Below are 18,244 nucleotides of genomic sequence, written 5' to 3' on the forward strand. Positions count from 1 at the left end.
TTCGTCGTCAATCAGAAGGTCCAAGGGATACAGTAAACCTGAAGTGAAGAATCGGAATCTAAAACTGGACTCACAGGGGAGGTTCAAATCATAGAAAGTGAGAGTGTGAGTACTCTTGTACTTAAGTCGCCATTGTGCCTTTTGTATTAAATTCGGATGCAATTTCTGTTTTCATCGTCAATAAGAAGGTCCAAGGGATACAGTAAACCTCAAGTAAAGCATCGGAATCTAAAACTGGACTCACAGGAGAGGTTCAAATCATAAAAAGTTAGAGTGTCAGTCCTTTTGTACTTAAGTCGGCATTGTGCCTTTGGAATTTAATTCCGATGCTATTTCTGTGTTTCATGGTCAATAAGAAGGTCCAAGGGATACAGTAAACCTGAAGTGAAGCATCTGATTCTAAAACTGGACTCACAGGAGAGGTTCAAATCATAGAAAGTGAGAGTGTCTGTCCTCTTGTTTTTAAGTCGCCATTGTGCCTTTTGTATTAAATTCGGATGCAAATTCTGTGTTTCATCGTCAATAAGAAGGTCAAAGGGATACAGTAAACCTGAAGTGAACCATCGGAATCCAAAACTGGACTCACAGGAGAGGTTCAAATCATACAAAGTTAGAGTGTCTGTTCTCTTGTACTTAAGTCAGCATTATGCCATTTGAGTTTAATTCCGATGCAATATCTGTGTTTCATCGTCAATAAGAAAGTCCAAGGGATACAGTAAACCTGAAGTGAAGCATTGGAATCTAAAACTGGTTCACAGGAGAGGTGCAAATCATAGAAAGTTAGAGTGTCAGCCCTCTTGTACTTAAGTCGGCATTGTGCGTTTTGAATTTAATTCCGATGCAATTTCTGTGTTTCATCGTCAATAAGTTGGTCCAAGGGATATAGTAAACCTGAAGTGAAGCATCGGAATCTAAAACTGGACTCACAGGAGATGTTCAAGTCATAGAAAGTTAGAGTGACAGTCCTCTTGTACTTAAGTCGGCATTGTGCCTTTTGTATTAAATTCGGATGCAAACTCTGTGTTTCGTCGTCAATAAGAAGGTCCAAGGGATACAGTAAACCTGAAGTGAAGCATCGGAATCTAAAACTGGACTCAACGGAGAGGTTCAAAACATAGAAAGTTAGAGTGTCAGTTCTCTTGTACTTAAGTCGGCATTGTGCCATTTGAATTTCATTCCGATGCAATTTCTGTGTTTCATCGTCAATAAGAAGGTTCAAGGGATACAGTAAACCTGAGGTGAAGCATCGGAATCTAAAACTGGGCTCACAGGAGAGGTGCAAATCATATAAAGTTAGAGTGTCGGCCCTCTTGTACTTAAGTCGGCATTGTGCGTTTTGAATTTAATTCCGATGCAATTTCTGTGTTTCATCGTCAATAAGATGGTCCAAGGGATACAGTAAACCTGAAGTGAAGCATCGGAATCTAAAACTGGACTCACAGGAGATGTTCAAGTCATAGAAAGTGAGGGTGTCACTCCTCTTGTACTTAAGTCGCCATTGTGATTTTGGTATTAAATTCGGATGCAATTTCTGTGTTTCATCGTCAATAAGAAGGTCCAAGGGATACAGTAAACCTGAAGTGAAGCATCGTAATCTAAAACTGGACTCACAGGAGAGGTTCAAATCATAGAAAGTTAGAGTGTCAGTCCTCATGTACTTACGTCGGCAATGTATCTTTTGTATTAAATTCGGATGCAAACTCTGAGTTTCATCGTCAATTAGAGGATCCAAGGGATACAGGAAACCTGAAGCGAAGCATCGGAAACTAAAACTGGACTCACAGGAGAGGTTCAAATCATAGAAAGTGAGAGTGTCAGTCCTCTTGTACTTAAGACGGCATTGTGCCTTTTGAATTTATTTCCGATGCAGTTTCTGTGATTCATCGTCAATAAGAAGGTGCAAGGTATACAGTAAACCTGTAGTGGAGCATCGGAATCTAAATCTGACCTCACAGGACAGGTTCGAATCATAGAAAGTGAGAGTGTCAGTCCTCTTGTACTTAAGTCGCAATTGTGCCATTTGTATTTAATTCGGATGCCATTTCTGTGTTTCGTCGTCAATCAGAAGGTCCTAGGGATACAGCAAACCTAAAGTGAAGCATCGGAATCTAAAACTGGACTCACAGGGGAGGTTCAAATCATAGAAAGTGAGAGTGTGAGTCCTCTTGTACTTAAGTCGCCATTGTGCCTTTTGTATTAAATTCGGATGCAATTTCTGTTTTCATCGTCAATAAGAAGGTCCAAGGGATACAGTAAACCTGAAGTAAAGCATCGGAATCTAAAACTGGACTCACAGGAGAGGTTCAAGACATAAAAAGTTAGAGTGTCAGTCCTTTAGTACTTAAGTCGGCATTGTGCCTTTTGAATTTAATTCCGATGCTATTTCTGTGTTTCATTGTTAATAAGAAGGTCCAAGGGATACAGTAAACCTGAAGTGAAGCATCGGATTCTAAAACTGGACTCACAGGAGAGGTGCAAATCATAGAAAGTGAGAGTGTCAGTCCTCTTGTACTTAAGTCGCCATTGTGCCTTTTGTATTAAATTCGGATGCAATATCTGTGTTTCATCGTCAATAAGATGGTCCAAGGGATACAGTAAACCTGAAGTGAAGCATCGGAATCCAAAACTGGACTCACAGGAGAGGTTCCAATCATAGAGAGTTAGAGTGACAGTCCTCTTGTACTTAAGTCGGCATTGTGCCTTTTGTATTAAATTCGGATGCAAACTCTGTGTTTCGTCGTCAATAAGAAGGTCCAAGGGATACAGTAAACCTGAAGTGAAGCATCGGAATCTAAAACTGGACTCAACGGATAGGTTCAAATCATAGAAAGTTAGAGTGTCAGTTCTCTTGTACTTAAGTCGGCATTGTGCCATTTGAATTTAATTCTGATGCAATATCTGTGTTTCATCGTCATTAAGAAGGTCTGAGGGATACAGTAAACCTGAAGTGAAGCATCGGAATCTAAAAATGGACTCACAGGAGAGTTTCAAATCATAGAAAGTTAGAGTGTCAGTCCTCTTGTACTTACGTCGGCAATGTACCTTTTGTATTAAATTCGGATGCAAACTCTGTGTTTCATCGTCAATTAGACGGTCCAAGGGATACAGGAAACCTGAAGTGAAGCATTGGAATCAAAAACTGGACTCACAGGAGAGGTTCATATCATAGAAAGTGAGAGTGTCAGTCCTCTTGTACTTAAGACATCATTGTGCCTTTTGAATTAAATTCCGATGCAATTTCTGTGTTTCATCGTCAATAAGAAGGTGCAAGGTATACAGTAAACCTGAAGTGAAGCATTGGAATCTAAATCTGACCTCACAGGAGAGGTTCGAATCATAGAAAGTGAGAGTGTCAGTCCTCTTGTACTTAAGTCGCAATTGTGCCATTTGTATTTAATTCGGATGCCATTTCTGTGTTTCGTCGTCAATCAGAAGGTCCAAGGGATACAGTAAACCTGAAGTGAAGAATCGGAATCTAAAACTGGACTCACAGGGCAGGTTCAAATCATAGAAAGTGAGAGTGTGAGTACTCTTGTACTTAGGTCGCCATTGTGCCTTTTGTATTAAATTCGGATGCAATTTCTGTTTTCATCGTCAATAAGAAGGTCCAAGGGATACAGTAAACCTGAAGTGAAGCATCGGAATCTAAAACTGGACTCTCAGGAGATGTTCAAATCATAAAAAGTTAGAGTGTCAGTCCTTTTGTACTTAAGTCGGCATTGTGCCTTTTGAATTTAATTCCGATGCTATTTCTGTGTTTCATTGTCAATAAGAAGGTCCAAGGGATACAGTAAACCTGAAGTGGAGCATCGGATTCTAAAACTGGACTCACAGGAGAGGTTCAAATCATAGAAAGTGAGAGTGTCAGTCCTCTTGTACTTAAGTCGCCATTGTGCCTTTTGTATTAAATTCGGATGCAAATTCTGAGTTTCATCGTCAATAAGAAGGTCCAAGGGATACAGTAAACCTGAAGTGAACCATCGGAATCCAAAACTGGACTCACAGGAGAGGTTCAATTCATGGAAAGTTAGAGTGGCAGTCCTCTTGTACTTAAGTCGCCATTGTGCCTTTTGTATTAAATTCGGATGCAAATTCTGTGTTTCATCGTCAATAAGAAGGTCCAAGGGATACAGTCAACCTGAAGTGAAGCATCGGAATCCAAAACTGGACCAACAGGAGAGGTTCAAAACATAGAAAGTTAGAGTGTCAGTTGTCTTGTACTTAAGTCGGCATTGTGCCATTTGAGTTTAATTCCGATGCAATTTCTGTGTTTCATCGTCAATAAGAAAGTCCAAGGGATACAGTAAACCTGAAGTGAAGCATCGAAATCTAAAACTGGTTCACAGGCGAGGTGCAAATCATAGAAAGTTAGAGTGTCAGCCCTCTTGTACTTAAGTCGGCATTGTGCGTTTTGAATTTAATTCCCATGCAATTTCTGTGTTTCATCGTCAATAAGTTGGTCCAAGGGATACAGTAAACCTGAAGTGAAGCATCGGAATCTAAAACTGGACTCTCAGGAGATGTTCAAGTCATAGAAAGTTAGAGTGACAGTCCTCTTGTACTTAAGTCGGCATTGTGCCTTTTGAATTTAATTCCGATGCTATTTCTGTGTTTCATTGTCAATAAGAAGGTCCAAGGGATACAGTAAACCTGAAGTGAAGCATCGGAATCTAAAACTGGACTCACAGGAGATGTTCAAGTCATAGAAAGTGAGAGTGTCACTCCTCTTGTACTTAAGTCGCCATTGTGATTTTGGTATTAAATTCGGATGCAATTTCTGTGTTTCATCGTCAATTAGAAGGTCCAAGGGATACATTAAACCTGAAGTGAAGCATCGGAATCTAAAACTGGACTCACAGGAGAGGTTCAAATCATAGAAAGTTAGAGTGTCAGTCCTCATGTACTTACGTCGGCAATGTATCTTTTGTATTAAATTCGGATGCAAACTCTGTGTTTCATCGTCAATTAGAGGGTCCAAGGGATACAGGAAACCTGAAGTGAAGCATCGGAAACTAAAACTGGACTCACAGGAGAGGTTCAAATCATAGAAAATGAGAGTGTCAGTTCTCTTGTACTTAAGTCGGCATTGTGCCTTTTGAATTTAATTCCGATGCAGTTTCTGTGTTTCATCGTCAATAAGAAAGTGCAATGTTTACAGTAAACCTGAAGTGAAGCATCGGAATCTAAATCTGACCTCACAGGACAGGTTCGAATCATAGAAAGTGAGAGTGTCAGTCCTCTTGTTCTTAAGTCGCAATTGTGCCATTTGTATTTAATTCGGATGCCATTTCTGTGTTTCGTCGTCAATCAGAAGGTCCAAGGGATACAGTAAACCTGAAGTGAAGAATCGGAATCTAAAACTGGACTAACAGGGGAGGTTCAATCATAGAAAGTGAGAGTGTGAGTACTCTTGTACTTAAGTCGCCATTGTGCCTTTTGTATTAAATTCGGATGCAATTTCTGTTTTCATCGTCAATAAGAAGGTCCAAGGGATACAGTAAACCTGAAGTAAAGCATCGGAATCTAAAACTGGACTCACAGGAGAGGTTCAAATCATAGAAAGTTAGAGTGTCAGTCCTTTTGTACTTAAGTCGCCATTGTGCCTTTTGTATTAAATTCGGATGCAAATTCTGTGTTTCATGGTCAATAGGAAGGTCCAAGGGATACAGTAAACCTGAAGGGAAGCATCGGAATCCAAAACTTGACTCACAGGAGAGGTTCAATTCATAGAAAGTTAGAGTGACAGTCCTCTTGTACTTAAGTCGGCATTGTGCCTTTTGTATTAAATTCGGATGCAAACTCCGTGTTTCGTCGTCAATAAGAAGGTCCAAGGGATACAGTAAACCTGAAATGAAGCATCGGAATCTAAAACTGGACTCACAGGAGAGGTTCAAAGCATAGAAAGTTAGAGTGTCAGTTCTCTTGTACTTAAGTCGGCATTGTGCCATTTGAGTTTAATTCCGATGCAATTTCTGTGTTTCATCGTCAATAAGAAGGTCCAAGGGATACAGTAAACCTGAAGTGAAGCATCGGAATCTAAAACTGGACTCACAGGAGAGGTGCAAATCATAGAAAGTTAGAATGTCAGCCCTCTTGTACTTAAGTGGGCATTGTGCGTTTTGAATTTAATTCCGTTGCAATTTCTGTGTTTCATCGTCAATAAGTTGGTCCAAGGGATACAGTAAACCTGAAGTAAAGCATCGGAATCTAAAACTGGACTCACAGGAGAGGTTCAAATCATAAAAAGTTAGAGTGTCAGTCCTTTTGTACTTAAAACGGCATTGTGCCTTTTGAATTTAATTCCGATGCTATTTCTGTGTTTCATTGTCAATAAGAAGGTCCAAGGGATACAGTAAACCTGAAGTGAAGGATCGGATTCTAAAACTGGACTCACAGGAGCGGTTCAAATCATGGAAAGTTAGAGTGTCAGTTCTCTTGTACTTAAGTCGGCATTGTGCCATTTGAATTTAATTCCGATGCAATTTCTGTGTTTCATCGTCAATAAGAAGGTCCAAGGGATACAGTAAACCTGAAGTGAAGCATCGGAATCTAAAACTGGACTCACAGGAGAGGTTCAAATCATGGAAAGTTAGAGTGTCAGTTCTCTTGTACTTAAGTCGGCATTGTGCCATTTGAATTTAATTCCGATGCAATTTCTGTGTTTCATCGTCAATAAGAAGGTTCAAGGGATACAGTAAACCTGAAGTGAAGCATCGGAATCTAAAACTGGGCTCACAGGAGAGGTGCAAATCATAGAAAGTTAGAGTGTCAGCCCTCTTGTACTTAAGTCGGCATTGTGCGTTTTGAATTTAATTCCGATGCAATTTCTTTTTTTCATCGTCAATAGGATGGTCCAAGGGATACAGTAAACCTGAAGTGAAGCATCGGAATCTAAAACTGGACTCACAGGAGATGTTCAAGTCATAGAAAGTGAGAGTGTCACTCCTCTTGTACTTAAGTCGCCATTTTGATTTTGGTATTAAATTCGGATGCAATTTCTGTGTCTCATCGTCAATAAGAAGGTGCAAGGTTTACAGTAAACCTGAAGTGAAGCATCGGAATTTAAATCTGACCTCACAGGACAGGTTCGAATCATAGAAAGTGAGAGTGCCAGTCCTCTTGTTCTTAAGTCGCAATTGTGCCATTTGTATTTAATTCGGATGCCATTTCTGTGTTTCGTCGTCAATCAGAAGGTCCTAGGGATACAGTAAACCTGAAGTGAAGCATCGGAATCTAAAACTGGACTCACAGGGGAGGTTCAAATCATAGAAAGTGAGAGTGTGAGTCCTCTTGTACTTAAGTCGCCATTGTGCCTTTTGTATTAAATTCGGATGCAATTTCTGTTTTCATCGTCAATAAGAAGGTCCAAAGGATACAGTAAACCTGAAGTAAAGCATCGGAATCTAAAACTGGACTCACAGGAGAGGTTCAAATCATAAAAAGTTAGAGTGTCAGTCCTTTTGTACTTAAGTCGGCATTGTGCCTTTTGAATTTAATTCCGATGGTATTTCTGTGTTTGATTGTTAATAAGAAGGTCCAAGGGATACAGTAAACCTGAAGTGAAGCATCGTATTCTAAAACTGGACTCACAGGAGAGGTTCAAATCATAGAAAGTGAGAGTGTCAGTCCTCTTGTACTTAAGTCGCCATTGTGCCTTTTGTATTAAATTCGGATGCAATTTCTGTGTTTCATCGTCAATAAGAAGGTCCAAGAGATACAGTAAACCTGAAGTGAAGCATCGGAATCCAAAACTGGACTCACAGGAGAGGTTCAAATCATAGAAAGTTAGAGTGACAGTCCTCTTGTACTTAAGTCGGCATTGTGGCTTTTGTATTAACTTCGGATGCAAACTCTGTGTTTCGTCGTCAATAAGAAGGTCCAAGGGATACAGTAAACCTGAAGTGAAGCATCGGAATCTAAAACTGGACTCAACGGAGAGGTTCAAATCATAGAAAGTTAGAGTGTCAGTTCTCTTGTACTTAAGTCGGCATTGTGCCATTTGAATTTAATTCCGATGCAATATCTGTGTTTCATCGTCAATGAGAAGGTCCGAGGGATACAGTAAACCTGAAGTGAAGCATCGGAATCTAAAACTGGACTTACAGGAGAGGTTCAAATCATAGAAAGTTAGAGTGTCAGTCCACTTGTACTTACGTCGGCAATGTACCTTTTGTATTAAATTCGGATGCAAACTCTGTGTTTCATCGTCAATTAGACGGTCCAAGGGATACAGGAAACCTGAAGTGAAGCATTGGAATCTAAAACTGGACTCACAGGAGAGGTTCATATCATAGAAAGTGAGAGTGTCAGTCCTCTTGTACTTAAGACGGCATTGTGCCTTTTGAATTTAATTACGATGCTATTTCTGTGTTTCATCGTCAATAAGAAGGTGCAAGGTAAACAGTAAACCTGAAGTGAAGCATTGGAATCTAAATCTGACCTCACAGGAGAGGTTCGAATCATAGAAAGTGAGAGTGTCAGTCCTCTTGTACTGAAGTCGCAATTGTGCCATTTGTATTTAATTCGGATGCCATTTCTGTGTTTCGTCGTCAATCAGAAGGTCCAAGGGATACAGTAAACCTGAAGTGAAGAATCGGAATCTAAAACTGGACTCACAGGGGAGGTTCAAATCATAGAAAGTGAGAGTGTGTGTCCTCTTGTACTTAAGTCGCCGTTGTGCCTTTTGTATTAAATTCGGAAGAAATTTCTGTTTTCATCGTCAATAAGAAGGTCCAAGGGATACAGTAAACCTGAAGTAAAGCATCGGAATCTAAAACTGGACTCACAGGAGAGGTTCAAAACATAAAAAGTTAGAGTGTCAGTCCTTTTGTACTTAAGTCGGCATTGTGCCTTTTGAATTTAATTCCGATGCTATTTCTGTGTTTCATTGTCAATAAGAAGGTCCAAGGGATACAGTAAACCTGAAGTGAAGCATCGGATTCTAAAACTGGACTCACAGGAGAGGTTCAATTCATAGAATGTGAGAGTGTCAGTCCTCTTGTACTTAAGTCGCCATTGTGCCTTTTGTATTAAATTCGGATGCAATTTCTGTGTTTCATCGTCAATAAGAAGGTCCAAGGGATACAGTAAACCTGAAGTGAAGCATCGGAATCCAAAACTGGAGTCACAGGAGAGGTTCAAATCATAGAAAGTTAGAGTGACAATCCTCTTGTACTTACGTCGGCATTGTGACTTTTGTATTAAATTCGGATGCAAACACTGTGTTTCGTCGTCAATAAGAAGGTCCAAGGGATACAGTAAACCTGAAGTGAAGCATCGGAATCTAAAACTGGACTCACAGGAGAGGTTCAAATCATTGAAAGTTAGAGTGTCAGTTCTCTTGTACTTAAGTCGGCATTGTGCCATTTGAGTTTAATTCCGATGCAATATCGGTGTTACATCGTCAATAAGAAGGTCCAAGGGATACAGTAAACCTGAAGTGAAGCATCGGAATCTAAAACTGGACTCACAGGAGAGGTGCAAATCATAGAAAGTTAGAGTGTCAGCCCTCTTGTACTTAAGTCGGCATTGTGCGTTTTGAATTTAATTCCGATGTAATTTCTGTGTTTCATCGTCAATAAGTTGGTCCAAGGGATACAGTAAACCTGAAGTGAAGCATCGGAATCTAAAACTGGACTCACAGGAGATGTTCAAGTCATAGAAAGAAGAATGTCACTCCTCTTGAACTTAAGTCGCCATTGTGATTTTGGTATTAAATTCCGATGCAATTTCTGTGTTTCATCGTCAATAAGAAGGTCCAAGGGATACAGTAAACCTGATGTGAAGCATCGGAATCTAAAACTGGACTCACAGGAGAGGTTCAAATCATAGAAAGTTAGAGTGTCAGTTCTCTTGTACTTAAGTCGGCATTGTGCCATTTGAGTTTAATTCCGATGCAATTTCTGTTTTCATCGTCAATAAGAAGGTCCAAGGGATACAGTAAACCTGAAGTAAAGCATCGGAATCTAAATCTGGACTCACAGGAGAGGTTCCAATCATAAAAAGTTAGAGTGTCAGTCCTTTTGTACTTAAGTCGGCATTGTGCCTTTTGAATTTAATTCCGAGGCTATTTCTGTGTTTCATTGTCAATAAGAAGGTCCAAGGGATACAGTAAACCGAAGTGAAGCATCGGATTCTAAAACTGGACTCACAGGAGAGGTTCAAATCATAGAAAGTGAGAGTGTCAGTCCTTTTGTACTTAAGTCGCCATTGTGCCTTTTGTATTAAATTCGGATGCAATTTCTGTGTTTCATCGTCAATAAGAAGGTCCAAGGGATACAGTAAACCTGAAGTGAAACATCGGAATCCAAAACTGGACTCACAGGAGAGGTTCAAATCATAGAAAGTTAGAGTGACGGTCCTCTTGTACTTAAGTCGGCATTGTGACTTTTGTATTAAATTCGGATGCAAACACTGTGTTCCGTCGTCAATAAGAAGGTCCAAGGGATACAGTAAACCTGAAGTGAAGCATCGGAATCTAAAACTGGACTCACAGGAGCGGTTCAAATCATAGAAAGTCAGAGTGTCAGTTCTCTTGTACTTAAGTCGGCATTGTGCCATTTGAGTTTAATTCCGATGCAATTTCTGTGTTTCATCGTCAATAAGAAGGTCCAAGGGATACAGTAAACCTGAAGTGAAGCATCGGAACCTAGAACTGGACTCACAGGAGAGATTCAAATCATAGATAGTGAGAAAGTCAGTCCTCTTTTACTTAAGTCGGCATTGTGCGTTTTAAATTTAATTCCGATGCATTATCTGTGTTTCATCGTCAATAAGAAGGTCCAAGGGATACAGTCAACCTGAAGTGAAGCATCGGAATCTAAAACTGGACTCACGGGAGAGGTGCAAATCATAGAAAGTTAGAGTGTCAGTCCTCTTGTACTTAAGTCGGCATTGTACCTTCTGTATTAAATTCGGATGCAAACTCTGTGTTTCATCGTCAATTAGAAGGTCCAAGGTATACAGTAAACCTGAAGTGAAGCATCGGAATGTAAAACTGGGCTCACAGGAGAGGTTCAAATCATAGAAAGTGAGAGTGTCGGTCCTCTTGTACTTAAGTCAGCATTGTGCCTTTTGAATTTAATTCCGATGCAATTTCTGTGTTTCATCGTCAATAAGAAGCTGCAAGGTATACAGTAAACCTGAAGTGAAGCATTGTAATCTAAAACTGGACTCACAGGAGAGGTTCAAATCATAGAAAGTGAGAGTGTTAGTCCTCGTCTACTTAGGTCGGCACTGTGCCTTTTGAATTTAATTCCGATGCAATTTCTGTGTTTCGTCGTTAATAAGAACGTCCAAGGGATACAGTAAATCTGAAGTGAAGCATCGGAATCTAAATCTGACCTCACAGGAGAGGTTCGAATCATAGAAAGTGAGAGTGTCAGTCCTCTTGTACTTAAGTCGCAATTGTGCCATTTGTATTACATTCGGATGCAATTTCTGTGTTTCGTCGTCAATAAGAAGGTCCAAGGGATACAGTGAACCTGAAGTGAAGCATCGGAATCTAAAACTGGACTCACAGGGGAGGTTCAAATCATAGAAAGTGAGAGTGTCAGTCCTCTTGTACTTAAGTCGGCATTATGCCTTTTGAATTTAATTCCGATGCTATTTCTGTGTTTCATTGTCAATAAGAAGGTCCAAGGGATACAGTAAACCTGAAGTGAAGCATCGGAACCTAAAACTGGACTCACAGGAGAGATTCAAATCATAGAAAGTGAGAGTGTCAGTCCTCTTGTACTTACGTCGGCAATGTGTCTTTTGTATTAAATTTGGATGCAAACTCTGTGTTTCATCGTCAATTAGACGGTCCAAGGGATACAGGAAACCTGAAGTGAAGCATTGGAATCTAAAACTGGACTCACAGGAGAGGTTCAAATCATAGAAAGTTAGAGTGACAGTCCTCTTGTACTTACGTCGGCATTGTGACTTTTGTATTAAATTCGGATGCAAACACTGTGTTTCGTCGTCAATAAGAAGGTCCAAGGGATACAGTAAACCTGAAGTGAAGCATCGGAATCTAAAACTGGACTCACAGGAGAGGTTCAAATCATTGAAAGTTAGAGTGTCAGTTCTCTTGTACTTAAGTCGGCATTGTGCCATTTGAGTTTAATTCCGATGCAATATCTGTGTTACATCGTCAATAAGAAGGTCTAAGGGATACAGTAAACCTGAAGTGAAGCATCGGAATCTAAAACTGGACTCACAGGAGAGGTGCAATTCATAGAAAGTTAGAGTGTCAGCCCTCTTGTACTTAAGTCGGCATTGTGCGTTTTGAATTTAATTCCGATGTAATTTCTGTGTTTCATCGTCAATAAGTTGGTCCAAGGGATACAGTAAACCTGAAGTGAAGCATCGGAATCTAAAACTGGACTCACAGGAGATGTTCAAGTCATAGAAAGAAGAATGTCACTCCTCTTGAACTTAAGTCGCCATTGTGATTTTGGTATTAAATTCTGATGCAATTTCTGTGTTTCATCGTCAATAAGAAGGTCCAAGGGATACAGTAAACCTGATGTGAAGCATCGGAATCTAAAACTGGACTCACAGGAGAGGTTCAAATCATAGAAAGTTAGAGTGTCAGTTCTCTTGTACTTAAGTCGGCATTGTGCCATTTGAGTTTGATTCCGATGCAATTTCTGTGTTTCATCGTCAATAAGAAGGTCCAAGGGATACAGTAAACCTGAAGTGAAGCATCGGAATCTAGAACTGGACTCACAGGAGAGATTCAAATCATAGATAGTGAGAGTGTCAGTCCTCTTTTACTTAAGTCGGCATTGTGCGTTTTAAATTTAATTCCGATGCATTATCTATGTTTCATCGTCAATAAGAAGGTCCAAGGGATACAGTCAACCTGAAGTGAAGCATCGGAATCTAAAACTGGACTCACGGGAGAGGTGCAAATCATAGAAAGTTAGAGTGTCAGTCCTCTTGTACTTAAGTCGGCATTGTACCCTCTGTATTAAATTCGGATGCAAACTCTGTGTTTCATCGTCAATTAGAAGGTCCAAGGTATACAGTAAACCTGAAGTGAAGCATCGGAATGTAAAACTGGGCTCACAGGAGAGGTTCAAATCATAGAAAGTGAGAGTGTCGGTCCTCTTGTACTTAAGTCAGCATTGTGCCTTTTGAATTTAATTCCGATGCAATTTCTGTGTTTCATCGTCAATAAGAAGCTGCAAGGTATACAGTAAACCTGAAGTGAAGCATTGTAATCTAAAACTGGACTCACAGGAGATGTTCAAATCATAGAAAGTGAGAGTGTTAGTCCTCTTCTACTTAGGTCGGCACTGTGCCTTTTGAATTTAATTCCGATGCAATTTCTGTGTTTCGTCGTTAATAAGAACGTCCAAGGGATACAGTAAATCTGAAGTGAAGCATCGGAATCTAAATCTGACCTCACAGGAGAGGTTCGAATCATAGAAGGTGAGAGTGTCAGTCCTCTTGTACTTAAGTCGCAATTGTGCCATTTGTATTAAATTCGGATGCAATTTCTATGTTTCGTCGTCAATAAGAAGGTCCAAGGGATACAGTAAACCTGAAGTGAAGCATCGGAATCTAAAACTGGACTCACAGGGGAGGTTCAAATCATAGAAAGTGAGAGTGTCAGTCCTCTTGTACTTAAGTCGGCATTATGCCTTTTGAATTTAATTCCGATGCTATTTCTGTGTTTCATTGTCAATAAGAAGGTCCAAGGGATACAGTAAACCTGAAGTGAAGCATCGGAACCTAAAACTGGACTCACAGGAGAGATTCAAATCATAGAAAGTGAGAGTGTCAGTCCTCTTGTACTTACGTCGGCAATGTGTCTTTTGTATTAAATACGGATGCAAACTCTATGTTTCATCGTCAATTAGACGGTCCAAGGGATACAGGAAACCTGAAGTGAAGCATTGGAATCTAAAACTGGACTCACAGGAGAGGTTCAAATCATAGAAAGTTAGAGTGACAGTCCTCTTGTACTTACGTCGGCATTGTGACTTTTGTATTAAATTCGATGCAAACACTGTGTTTCGTCGTCAATAAGAAGGTCCAAGGGATACAGTAAACCTGAAGTGAAGCATCGGAATCTAAAACTGGACTCACAGGAGAGGTTCAAATCATTGAAAGTTAGAGTGTCAGTTCTCTTGTACTTAAGTCGGCATTGTGCCATTTGAGTTTAATTCCGATGCAATATCTGTGTTACATCGTCAATAAGAAGGTCCAAGGGATACAGTAAACCTGAAGTGAAGCATCGGAATCTAAAACTGGACTCACAGGAGAGGTGCAAATCATAGAAAGTTAGAGTGTCAGCCCTCTTGTACTTAAGTCGGCTTTGTGCGTTTTGAATTTAATTCCGATGTAATTTCTGTGTTTCATCGTCAATAAGTTGGTCCAAGGGATACAGTAAACCTGAAGTGAAGCATCGGAATCTAAAACTGGACTCACAGGAGATGTTCAAGTCATAGAAAGAAGAATGTCACTCCTCTTGAACTTAAGTCGCCATTGTGATTTTGGTATTAAATTCTGATGCAATTTCTGTGTTTCATCGTCAATAAGAAGGTCCAAGGGATACAGTAAACCTAATGTGAAGCATCGGAATCTAAAACTGGACTCACAGGAGAGGTTCAAATCATAGAAAGTTAGAGTGTCAGTTCTCTTGTACTTAAGTCGGCATTGTGCCATTTGAGTTTAATTCCGATGCAATTTCTGTTTTCATCGTCAATAAGAAGGTCCAAGGGATACAGTAAACCTGAAGTAAAGCATCGGAATCTAAATCTGGACTCACAGGAGAGGTCCAAATCATAAAAAGTTAGAGTGTCAGTCCTTTTGTACTTAAGTCGGCATTGTGCCTTTTGAATTTAATTCCGATGCTATTTCTGTGTTTCATTGTCAATAAGAAGGTCCAAGGGATACAGTAAACCGAAGTGAAGCATCGGATTCTAAAACTGGACTCACAGGAGAGGTTCAAATCATAGAAAGTGAGAGAGTCAGTCCTCTTGTACTTAAGTCGCCATTGTGCCTTTTGTATTAAATTCGGATGCAATTTCTGTGTTTCATCGTCAATAAGAAGGTCCAAGGGATACGGTAAACCTGAAGTGAAACATCGGAATCCAAAACTGGACTCACAGGAGAGGTTCAAATCATAGAAAGTTAGAGTGACGGTCCTCTTGTACTTAAGTCGGCTTTGTGACTTTTGTATTAAATTCGGATGCAAACACTGTGTTCCGTCGTCAATAAGAAGGTCCAAGGGATACAGTAAACCTGAAGTGAAGCATCGGAATCTAAAACTGGACTCACAGGAGATGTTCAAGTCATAGAAAGAAGAATGTCACTCCTCTTGAACTTAAGTCGCCATTGTGATTTTGGTATTAAATTCTGATGCAATTTCTGTGTTTCATCGTCAATAAGAAGGTCCAAGGGATACAGTAAACCTGATGTGAAGCATCGGAATCTAAAACTGGACTCACAGGAGAGGTTCAAATCATAGAAAGTTAGAGTGTCAGTTCTCTTGTACTTAAGTCGGCATTGTGCCATTTGAGTTTAATTCCGATGCAATTTCTGTGTTTCATCGTCAATAAGAAGGTCCAAGGGATACAGTAAACCTGAAGTGAAGCATCGGAATCTAGAACTGGACTCACAGGAGAGATTCAAATCATAGATAGTGAGAGTGTCAGTCCTCTTTTACTTAAGTCGGCATTGTGCGTTTTAAATTTAATTCCGATGCATTATCTGTGTTTCATCGTCAATAAGAAGGTCCAAGGGATACAGTCAACCTGAAGTGAAGCATCGGAATCTAAAACTGGACTCACGGGAGAGGTGCAAATCATAGAAAGTTAGAGTGTCAGTCCTCTTGTACTTAAGTCGGCATTGTACCTTCTGTATTAAATTCGGATGCAAACTCTGTGTTTCATCGTCAATTAGAAGGTCCAAGGTATACAGTAAACCTGAAGTGAAGCATCGGAATGTAAAACTGGGCTCACAGGAGAGGTTCAAATCATAGAAAGTGAGAGTGTCGGTCCTCTTGTACTTAAGTCAGCATTGTGCCTTTTGAATTTAATTCCGATGCAATTTCTGTGTTTCATCGTCAATAAGAAGCTGCAAGGTATACAGTAAACCTGAAGTGAAGCATTGTAATCTAAAACTGGACTCACAGGAGATGTTCAAATCATAGAAAGTGAGAGTGTTAGTCCTCTTCTACTTAGGTCGGCACTGTGCCTTTTGAATTTAATTCCGATGCAATTTCTGTGTTTCGTCGTTAATAAGAACGTCCAAGGGATACAGTAAATCTGAAGTGAAGCATCGGAATCTAAATCTGACCTCACAGGAGAGGTTCGAATCATAGAAGGTGAGAGTGTCAGTCCTCTTGTACTTAAGTCGCAATTGTGCCATTTGTAATAAATTCGGATGCAATTTCTATGTTTCGTCGTCAATAAGAAGGTCCAAGGGATACAGTAAACCTGAAGTGAAGCATCGGAATCTAAAACTGGACTCACAGGGGAGGTTCAAATCATAGAAAGTGAGGGTGTCAGTCCTCTTGTACTTAAGTCGGCATTATGCCTTTTGAATTTAATTCCTATGCTATTTCTGTGTTTCATTGTCAATAAGAAGGTCCAAGGGATACAGTAAACCTGAAGTGTAGCATCGGAAACTAAAACTGGACTCACAGGAGAGATTCAAATCATAGAAAGTGAGAGTGTCAGTCCTCTTGTACTTACGTCGGCAATGTGTCTTTTGTATTAAATTCGGATGCAAACTCTGTGTTTCATCGTCAATTAGACGCTCCAAGGGATACAGGAAACCTGAAGTGAAGCATTGGAATCTAAAACTGGACTCACAGGAGAAGTTCATATCATAGAAAGTGAGAGTGTCAGTCCTCTTGTACTTAAGACGGCATTGTGCCTTTTGAATTTAATTCCGATGCAATTTCTGTGTTTCATCGTCAATAAGAAGGTGCAAGGTATACAGTAAACCTGAAGTGAAGCATTGGAATCTAAATCTGACCTCACAGGAGAGGTTCGAATCATAGAAAGTGAGAGTGTCAGTCCTCTTGTACTTAAGTCGCAATTGTGCCATTTGTATTTAATTCGGATGCCATTTCTGTGTTTCGTCGTCAATCAGAAGGTCCAAGGGATACAGTAAACCTGAAGTGAAGAATCGGAATCTAAAACTGGACTCACAAGGGAGGTTCAAATCATAGAAAGTGAGAGTGTGAGTACTCTTGTACTTAAGTCGCCATTGTGCCTTTTGTATTAAAGTGAAGCATCGGAACCTAAAACTGGACTCACAGGAGAGATTCAAATCATAGAAAGTGAGAGTGTCAGTCCACTTTTACTTAAGTCGGCATTGTGCGTTTTAAATTTAAATCCGATTCAATATCTGTGTTTCATCGTCAATAAGAAGGTCCAAGGGATACAGTAAACCTGAAGTGAAGCATCGGAATCTAAAACTGGACTCACAGGGGAGGTTCAAATCATAGAATGTGAGAGTGTCAGTCCTCTTGTACTTAAGTCGGCATTGTGCCTTTTGAATTTAATTCCGATGCTATTTCTGTGTTTCATTGTCAATAAGAAGGTCCAAGGGATACAGTTAACCTCAAGTGAAGCATCGGAACCTAAAACTGGACTCACAGGAGAGGTTCAAATCATAGAAATTTAGAGTGTCAGTCCTCATGTACTTACGTCGGCAATGTATCTTTTGTATTAAATTCGGATGCAAACTCTGTGTTTCATCGTCAATTAGAGGGTCCAAGGGATACAGGAATCCTGAAGTGAAGCATCGAAAACTAAACCTGGACTCACAGGAGAGGTTCAAATCATAGAAAGTGAGAGTGTCAGTCCTCTTGTGCTTAAGACGGCATTGTGCCTTTTGAATTGAATTTGACGCAGTTTCTGTGTTTCATCGTCAATAAGAAGGTGCAAGGTATACAGTAAACCTGAAGTGAAGCATCGGAATCTAAATCTGACCTCACAGGACAGGTTCGAATCATAGAAAGTGAGAGTGTCAGTCCTCTTGTACTTAAGTCTCAATTGTGCCATTTGTATTTAATTTGGATGCCATTTCTGTGTTTCGTCGTCAATCAGAAGGTCCAAGGGATACAGTAAACCTGAAGTGAAGCATCGGAATCTAAAACTGGACTCACAGGGGAGGTTCAAATCATAGAAAGTGAGAGTGTGTGTCCTCTTGTACTTAAGTCGCCATTGTGCCTTTTGTATTAAATTCGGAAGCAATTTCTGTTTTCATCGTCAATAAGAAGGTCCAAGGGATA

The sequence above is a fragment of the Schistocerca serialis genome, chromosome 9, assembly GCF_023864345.2.
Source record: "Schistocerca serialis cubense isolate TAMUIC-IGC-003099 chromosome 9, iqSchSeri2.2, whole genome shotgun sequence".
NCBI classification, from domain to species: domain Eukaryota; kingdom Metazoa; phylum Arthropoda; class Insecta; order Orthoptera; family Acrididae; genus Schistocerca; species Schistocerca serialis.